Here is a 9,441-nt window from a genome sequence, read left to right on the forward strand (position 1 = left end):
AATTCCTAATTCTATTTCTTCCATTCCTAATTCTATTCCTTCTATTCCTAACTCTATTTCTTCTATTCCTAATTCTGTTTCTTCTTTTCCTAATTCTATTCCTTCTATTCCTAATTCTATTTCTTCTTTTCCTAATTTCTATTCATTCTATTCCTAATTCTATTCCTTCTATTCCTAATTCTATCCTTCTATTCCTAATTCTATTCTATTCTATTCAAGTCCTTGTTCTATCCTACTCCAATTCCTAATTCTATTTCTTCTATTCCTAACTCTATTTCTTCTATTCCTAATTCTATTTTTCTTTTCCTAATTCTATTCCTTCTATTCCTCACTCTCTTTCTTCTATTCCTAATTCTATTTCTTCTTTTACTACTTCTATTCCTTCTATTCTACCCTCTATTTCTTCTATTCCTAATTCTATTTCTTCTTTTCCTAATCTATTCCTTCTATTCCTAATTCTATTTCTTCTATTCCTAATTCTTTTCTTCTGTTCTAATTCTATTCTTCTTTTCCTAATTCTATTCCTTCTATTCCTAATTCTATTCTACTCTATTCAATTCCTTGTTCTATCCTATCCATTCCTATCCTATCCTAATTCTATTTCTTCTTTTCCTAATTCTATTCCTTCTATTCCTAATTCTATTTCTACTCTATTCAATTCCTTGTTCTATCCTATCCTATCCTATCCTATCCAATTCCTAATTCTATTTCTTCCATTCCTAATTCTATTCCTTCTATTCCTAACTCTATTTCTTCTATTCCTAATTCTGTTTCTTCTTTTCCTAATTCTATTCCTTATCCTATCCTACCTATCCTAGTCCCAATCTATTCCTACTTCTAATAATTCTAATTCTATTACAGAGACTTGCTTATTAGAGGCAGGCATGGTCAAAGCAAAATCCTTCATTAACCTACCTTGCTATATTTTTGGAAGGTGAAGTCCGGACACATTGTCCCAATAACTGACCAGGCATTCCAGAGTCACATTGTTGCCCTCAAGGATGGGGCCCTCCTGTTCAGTCAGACGATGGTGGAGAGCCCTGGATTAAAGTTGGAAAGAGAGGATTAAGTTTCCCCATAGCCTTCTTTTCTTCTCCCTGTGTGGAGGAGACCATCCCCAACCCACTATTCCCCTCCCACCTGCAGATCAAGATCCCTAATTACATGTTCCTTCCCTTCTCCAATTTTGAGTTCTTGCTCCTGGATGTTCTACCCGCAAGCTCACCCAGAAGAAACAACAACAGAGATGGAAGGGAGCTTGGAGGTCATGTAGTCCAACCCCCTACTCAAGTAGGAGACCCTGTTATCATCCCAGACATCTGGCTTGTTCCAGTCTCTTCTCTAAAACCTCCAGCGATGGAGCACCCACAACCTCGAAGACCAGCCGTTCCACCGGTTAATTGTTCTAACCGTCTAGGAAAATTTGCCAGGAACTGTTAGGAATAGAAGCATGGAAATCACTTGTGGAGAGGACCATGGACTGTGGGATCCCTTGGTGCTCTCTGAGCTTGGTGGTTTTCTTGCAGCTTTTCATGGCCTCGTGTTCCCTAGTTAGGTCACGAAACGTCTGCAAGAAAACCACCAAGCTCAGAGAACATTAAGCACTTCACAGTTCTTCCTCCACTTCCTTCTGGCCCTGATGATGTTCCCTAGTTGGGCCACGAAACGTCTGCAAGAAAACCACCAAGCTCAGAGAACATTAAGCACTTCACAGTTCTTCCTCCACTCCCTTTTGGCCCTGATGATGTTCCCTAGTTGGGCCACGAAACGTCTGCAAGAAAACCACCAAGCTCAGAGAACATTAAGGACTTCACAGTTCTTCCTCCACTCCCTTCTGGCCCTGATGATGTTCCCTAGTTGGGTCACGAAACGTCTGCAAGAAAACACCAAGCTCAGAGAACATTAAGGACTTCACAGTCCCTGCTCACAAACTCTCCTCAATGCAGAGTTCTTCCTGGAGGCATCAATGACTACGGGTCAAAACATCACATTTCAGACATGTGACGGGAAGGCAGAGAAGGATCGACACAGGAAGGTAGAAGGGAAGAGAGGCAGCTAGATGGACGGTCTCACATTTACAGTGCTAATGGGGGCAACTGTTTGACAGACCTGGTTAGGGACCAATTATCATGGAGACAAATCCATTTACAGGAAGTCCTCGACTTACAACCTTCCTTTAGCGACTACAGAAGTTATAACAGTCCTTGGGGGGAAAAGGGGACTTACGACGGTCGTTGCACTTAACAATTGTTTAGCAGAATCCCCTGTGGTCAGTTGATCAAAATTTGAGCACTTAGCAACTGGCATCTATTACGACAATTGCAACATCCTGTGTGTGTGTGTGTGTGTGTGTGTGTGTGTGTGTGTGTGTGTGATGAGATCTTCATCTGCGACCTTCCCAACCCCCTTGAGGTCAAACGAAGTCAATGGGGTAAGTTGGGTTTCGCTTAACAACGGCATGATTCACTGAAGAGCGAGAGTGATTGGTGGCAAAACCGTCATCAAATAGGCTACGAACTCGCTTAACAACTGGTAATCTGGCGCCGACTCTGTTGTGTAAATCGAGGACTACATGTATGCAAGGGTTGTTAACACTGACTCGATTATGGCCGCATAATGAATCCATCAATTAATCGACCCTCTTGCTACTACCCGACAGATTAGCAAGAAGATTGTGAAACGAAAACTTCAAACAGTGGCCCCAAATTCTCTCTTTTTTTTAATTCATCAGCAGCGCAAGATTAATGGAACTTATCCTATCACATACCCTTTGTAAGAATAGAGAAGCATCCGTGTCCCCAAATTTAAAACTGAGAATGAGGTTGGGGAAAACGGCTAGTCTAAAACCACATCCTTCCGAGCCTGGCCTGCCTCTGACACAAGACTTTAGGCAGTTATATTTTGAGTGTTGCACAAGCATGGCTCGGGGGGAATTGGTGTTCGAGTGACACCAGGGAGACCCCGATTTGGGTTCGTGGGTGACTCTGGGTGAATCACACACTCTCAGCCCAGCCAACTTCCTAAGTTATTGGGGTGGGGGGGGGGGAAGAGACGGAATGCTCAAAATTTACAAAACAGCATCGCTGAGCTTGCAAATTTTGACTCCTGCTGCAGATTGTGCTAACCAAAGACAGGATACCCATCTAACCAACCGGCAAGCTAATATAATTCAAGAACTCGTGGTTTGAATCTTGCCTTGACATGGTTCGGCGCAACGCCAGGGAAAGTCGCAGCCAAAACTTGAAATCCGGGATGTTTCGCTTGGAGATAATTCAGGACTGCTTACTTCTTAATGACAACCTTATTTTTCGCTCTCTTTTATTTATTCTGCTGAAAGGTTTTCTTCACGAGGATCTTACAGATCTGCCCCCTTAACCCAAATGAACTCGAATTCAAGGTCGAGCAAAAGAAGCATTTTTTTTTTAAAAAAAACGCCTTTTGGTATACTGTCCGTGCGGGGTTCTGGTCCAGGATGTGGAACTGGGCTGCATATTTCTACACCAATGGGCCATGTTTTTTTCAGAACTGTCCACTCTGACCTGTCCATCTTGCACGGCTGAGCTTACAGGCGTCTTTCAATTGCACAAGGAACTTCACCATGACAAGGCAATGATCCATGAAGGTGGAAAACATCCTTTATCAGCTTTTTTAATCAATAAATCAGTAATTTATTTTTATTGCTTTTAGGAACGTTTATGGTTTTATTGCTTTTAGTCCTGTCAGATGGCCGGAATTTGCTTCGAAGCTTCAAGATAACGTGAACTGTTAATACCGCTTCATAATGCCTTGGTAAGGCCACCCTTGGTATATTGCATTACGTCATGGTCGCCACAATATAAAAAAAAGATGTGGCGACTCTAGAAAGAGTGCAGAGAAGAGCAACAAAGATGATCAGGGGACGGGAGGCTAAAACTTGTGAAGAACGGTTGCAGGAACTGGGAATGTCTAGTTTAATAGAAAGAAGGACTAGGGGAGACATGATAGCAGTGTTCCGATATCTCAAGGGCTGCCACAAAGAAGAGGGAGTCAAGCTATTCTCCAAAGCACCTGAAGGCAGGACAGGAAGCAATGGATGGAAACTAATCAAGGAGAGAAGCAACTCAGAACTAAGGAAGAATTTCCTGACAGTCACAACAATTAATCAGTGGAATGACTTGCTTCCAGAAGTCGTGGGTGCTCCATAATTGGGAGGTTTTTTAAGAGGTTGGATAATCCTTTGTCTGAAATGCGATGGGATTTTCTGCTTGAGCAAGGATTGGACTAGAAGACCTCCAAGGCCCCTTCCAACTCAGAGATGGGCAGCAAGCAAATTAGATGATATATAGATAGACAGATAGATAGATAGATAGATAATAGAAGAAACAGAAAGATATAGACAGACAGAAACAAAGAAGGAAAGATAGAAAAAGATACAGAAAAAAAAGAAACAAAGGAAAGATATAGATAAATATAGACAAGAAAGAAAAAGAAAGACAGACAGAAACAAGAAGGAAAGATAGAAAAAGATAGACAGAAAAAAGAAGGAAAGAAGGAAAGATAGATAAAAATAGACAAGAAAGAAAAGAAAGACAGAGACACAAGAAAAAAAGAAAGATAAATGGGTAGATGACATAGACAAGAAAGATATAGACAGAAACAAAGGAAAGATAGAGATAGATAATACAGACAAGAAAGAAAAGAGAGAAACAGAAAAAAGAGAGAAGATAGGTGATATAGACAAGAAAGAAAGAAAAAGAAAGTAAGAAAGAAAGAAAGATAGATAATATAGTGCAAGAAAGTAAGGATAGAGAAATAGCGATATAGGGAGATGTAGGTAGGTAGGTAGGTAGTGAGATAGAAAGAAAGAAAGAAAGAAAGGAAGAAAGAAAGAAAGCAAAGATATAGATAATATAGGCAAGAAAGTAAAGGATAGAGAAATAGCGATAATAGGAGATGTAGGTAGGTAGTTAGGTAGGTAGATAAGAAAGAAAGAAAGGAAATAAAGGGAAGAAAGGAAAGAAGAAGAAAGAAAGAAAACTGAGCTCTCTTGAAGCCAGGAAGAAACCTTCCTGGCTTCACAGTGCCACCTTCACTTTTGCTCCTGTGCCACCTTAACAGTGCCACCTTCACTTTTTGCTCCTGTGCCACCGTTCACAGTGCCACCTTCACTTTTGCTCCTGTGCCACCTTCACGGGCCACCTTCACTTTTGCTCCTGTGCACTTTGAAGCCTGGAGGAAAAAGAAAACAGCTCACCCGCCACCACCCTCCCCAAACCTCTAAGTCGTAAAAAAAACTCCTCCTCTTAGAAATGTCAACATTCAACAACTGCGGTTTACTTGCAAAAGGGAAAAAAGAAAAGAGGAAGCGCTTGAGACCGAGCTCGCCCATGTCCAACGACACAGAAGGGTTTTCCCGTGACCCGCCTCCCCTCTTCCAGCCGCCGCTTTCTCTGCACGAAACGTCGGTCCTGCTACACCTCCCCCCCCCCCAGCCCGCCCTAAAAGGAGTCGGATGAGCGGGTTCAAAAATAAATAAATAAACCCTGCAGAAATTGTGTGTTGTTGGTTTGGTTTTTTTTTTTGCATTGCAGTCACAACGCCCCATATTTTTTCCCCTCTCCTACTACCCCCCCCCCCGCCGCCGCCTTCGTTGTAAACCCGGTCGGGGGGGTTATTTGTCGGGTTTATACAGCTTTCTGCACACTCACAACCAGCTTGCACAACAAGTTGTTGCTCCGTGCAAAGGTCAAGTTAGGATTGCGCGAGCCCCGCGCGGCGTTTCCCGGGGAGACGCTCAGCGAAAGTGAAAGTCGGGCCGGGAAGGAGCGGGAAGGCTAAGAAGAGCATTGGGAAGGGGGGGATCCTAAAGCGATCCAGAAGGGATTATCTGGAGTTGCGCAATCCTTACTCTCCCAGGGTGGCTTTTTAAAGGAACCCCCCCCTTTTTCCCCCCTCCGTGGAAGAAGGAGGAAGAAGCTGCCTGCCCTGGCCCGACGTTCTTATGCAACGTTTGCAACCGTTTCCTCGCTATCCTGCCAGAACTGAAGAAGCCTCTGGGATCAGAAGCGAAACGTCTTCAGAAAGAAATAACCAAGAAAACCCGCTTGCCTCCTGAAACTAAGCACCTTTGGGAACAGCCAACCACCTTTGGATGACTGAGAATCTCGACAGACCCCATTTCCACGCTTTAGCTCAGGGGGGGTCCCCAACTTTGTGAACTTTAAGCCTGGCGGACTTCAACTCCCAGAATTCCCAGTCAGCAAGGTGGTTGGGGAATTCTGGGAGTTGAAGTCCGCCAGGCTTAAAGTTCACAAAGTTGGGGACCCCTGCAAAGTTCAGCTTCTGACCCCACCCCCCGGCGGCTGGGTTCACACAACCAGCTGATTCCCCCCCTCCCCAAACCAGCTTTGCTGGCTGGGGAATTCTGGGAGTTGAAGTCCGCCAGGCTTAAAGTTCCCAAGGTTTGGAGTTTAGCAAAGTTCAGCCCTTGACCCAGCTTCTCACCGACCCGGGCGGCTGGGTTTTCACACAACCCGCTGACACACACACACACACACACACACACACACACACACAAACTAGGCGCCTCTTCCGTGGCTACCTGCCTATCTGCTTTTCATAGAGGGGTGTGGGGGGGGGGGGTATCCCGCGATCCGACTCACCTGCTCGCCCGAAGCGGAGGGTCGCGCTCAAGGCCACGGCGAAGAGCCAACCCCGAAGTCCAAACTGCGCCATGGCTGCGCTCCGACGGACGGCTTTCCTCCTCGGCGCGGGGCTGAAAACAAAAGCAGGAAAGGCGGGCGATCGCGCGCGGAAGGACTTGCGGGGGGGAGGGGGAAGTTGGGGGTCTGGCAAGGCTGGATAGGGGAGACGAGCAAGTCGGGGAGCCAAGAGCCGTCTGAGCGGCCGAGTCCTTCTCTTCTCCTCTGCGCTCTGGGCTTGGGGAGCGGAGGCGTCTGGGCAAGGCTGGGCGCGAGGGGCGGGGAAGTTAATCACTAAACCAGCGAAACCGGTTCGAGAGACTCGGGTCGGGCAGGGCGCGGAAGGAGCCCCGGAGGGGGCGGAGGCTGCGGCGGTGGGGAGGGGGGGGCAGGTTGGTTGGCTTGTTTTCCTCGTCCTGCCCGGTGAGCGGTGCCTCTGCTGCTGTTGCTGCTTGCCTGCCTGCCTGCCTGCCTGCTGGAGATCTCGCTTGGCTGATCTCCCGATGGACGGCCGGCTGGATGGACAATTGGATGGATAGACGGCCGGCTGGATGGCTGCCTGAGAGGCTGCACCGCCGGCTGGATGGCCGCCTGAATGGCCGTCCGTCCGGGTGGGTGGATGGACGGTTGGATGGATGGTCGGATGGACAGCTGGATGGCCTCCTGAGTGGCCGGCCGGCCGGATGAATAGACGGTTGGATGGATGGACGGCTGGATGGCCCGCCTGAGTGGCCGGATGGATGGACAGTTGGATGGATGAATGGATGGGAGTGGCCGTCCGTCCGGATGGATAGACGGTTGGATAGATGGGTGGATGGACAGCTGGATGGCCGCCTGAGTGGCCGGATGGATGGACGGTTAGGTGGATGGATTGATGGATGGGTGGATGGCCGGCTGAGCGGCCATCCGGATGGATGGATGGACGGCTGAGCAGCCGGCCGGATGGATGGATGGACCGCTGAGCGGCCGGCCGGATGGATGGACGGCTGAGCGGCCGGCCGGCCGGCTGGATAGATAGAAAGACGGTTGGATGGATAGAGGACGGCTGAGTGGCTGCACCGCCGGCTGGATGGACGGCTTAGCTACCTACCGCGGCTCACTGCACCCCGAGTCCGGGACCGTCCTCCACAATCCCCCCGCGGCTTCATTCTAACCGCCGCCGGGCGACTCCGAGCGCCTCTCGAGGCGTTGGCGTCGCCCGGAGGGTCGGTTGCTCCCCGCCGCCTTCGCCTCGCCCTGCCACTAGAAGAGGGGCATTGGCCCAAGCGAGCCGGGAGAAGACCGGGCGCGCCATGGGGAAGGTCCCGCAACGGGGGACAGAGAAGACCGAGGGGCTCCTCCGTTGGGGATTGCGATCTTCCCCGATAGCAATTCTCGCTGGAATCGGTCCAGTAACCCCAAAGGTTCTTTTTCAGGAGGGAACTGGTCTTTCTTGGGGGTTTTTCTTTTCTTTTTGAAGACGTTTCGTTTCTCATCCCAGAAGCTTCTTCAGCTCTGACTGGATGGCAGCGGGGAATGGAAGGATTGATATTCCTTGCAGACAGCTGAACATTTGCACCCTTTTAGAGGGTCGTTGAAGCCATAGATCCCCTAAATCCACTTCAAGGACCCTCTAAAAGGATGCAAATTGTCAACTATCTGTCCCACTATCCTGTCTGGAGTTGAAGAAGCTTCTTGGAAGCGAAACATCTTTAAAAGAAAAAGAAAAAAACAAGGAAGTCCAGTTGCCTCCTGAAAAAGCACCTTTGGAGCAACCAGACCTGGAGGACTGAGAATCTCTACAGAATCTGCGGAGTAGATTCCAGGAAAGTGGACAGGAGGAGGGAACGGGCGGCCACTCCTGTTGTGGGAATCTGACCGATGGTGGCTTGTTTGTCCACTCATAACCAGCCTGATGGGTGCTTCGGGGGCCCAGTTAATTTATAAGCCGTGGTTTGTGATCTGGATCCATAAACAAACATAAATATGCAACCGAATGAATTTGGAGAAATTGGCTCATTCTGTCCTACTTTAACATAGAGGCCCACAAACCCCTGCATATGAAGCCTTCTGGAAGATGGGCCCTGCTGGCTGAGGATGATGGGTGTTGCATTCCACGCTTGGCAACTGGTTCATATTTACGACGTGAGGTCACACATGACAAGCAAAGTCAAACTGGGAAGCCCAGGTTCACTTCAGAACCGCGTTGCTAAATTAACAATTGCAACGCCTCCCTTAACAACAGTGGCAAGAAAAGCCGTAATACAGGGCAAATCTCACTTCACCAATGTTTCACTGAGCAACGTAAATGTTGGGCCCAGTTGGGGTCGTAACTCGAGGCCTGCCTGTCTATGACTAAGAGAGAGAGAGGGGGGGGGCAGAGAAAGAGAGCTGAGGGAAAATGGTGATCAAAAACATTGCGGTTTTCTCAAGGTGAAGTAATTCAAACCCAGACTTCTGTCTCTGGGAATTTCCACCAGCCTAGAGAAGTTGCAGTTTTGTACACATTCGCCCCTCTTCCTCCATTTCTGCTGGCACAAAGATTGCAAAGCACAAGGTTGAGGGTTTTCCGTAAGCCCTTCAGAAAAGATTTAAGTGAAGAGAAAACAAAAGCCATGGCCCCACTTGAAGATTTCACAACAAAGGCTTAATGATATTTGGGGGAATTTTTTATTTTTTATTTTTTGGCCTTCAAATGGGAATTATTCCAGTGAAGAGACCAGACTGAATTCTGGCCCGATTAAACATGCTTTTTAGGAGAGCCTCAGTCGGCAAGCTAAAA

General features: G+C 47.6%; 1 long non-coding RNA gene across 1 annotated transcript; it reads right to left on the reverse strand.

The window, feature by feature from the left end:
* Nucleotides 1–924: 924 nt before the first annotated feature.
* Nucleotides 925–6,959, reverse strand: LOC116515238. The gene is made up of 2 exons (XR_004256221.1): nucleotides 6,642–6,959; nucleotides 925–1,040 (listed from the first exon to the last, which is right to left on the reverse strand). It is a non-coding gene; the product is annotated as an uncharacterized LOC116515238 (long non-coding RNA).
* Nucleotides 6,960–9,441: the final 2,482 nt, after the last annotated feature.

This window comes from Thamnophis elegans, chromosome 12 (genome assembly GCF_009769535.1).
Source record: "Thamnophis elegans isolate rThaEle1 chromosome 12, rThaEle1.pri, whole genome shotgun sequence".
Classification (NCBI taxonomy): Eukaryota; Metazoa; Chordata; class Lepidosauria; order Squamata; family Colubridae; genus Thamnophis; species Thamnophis elegans.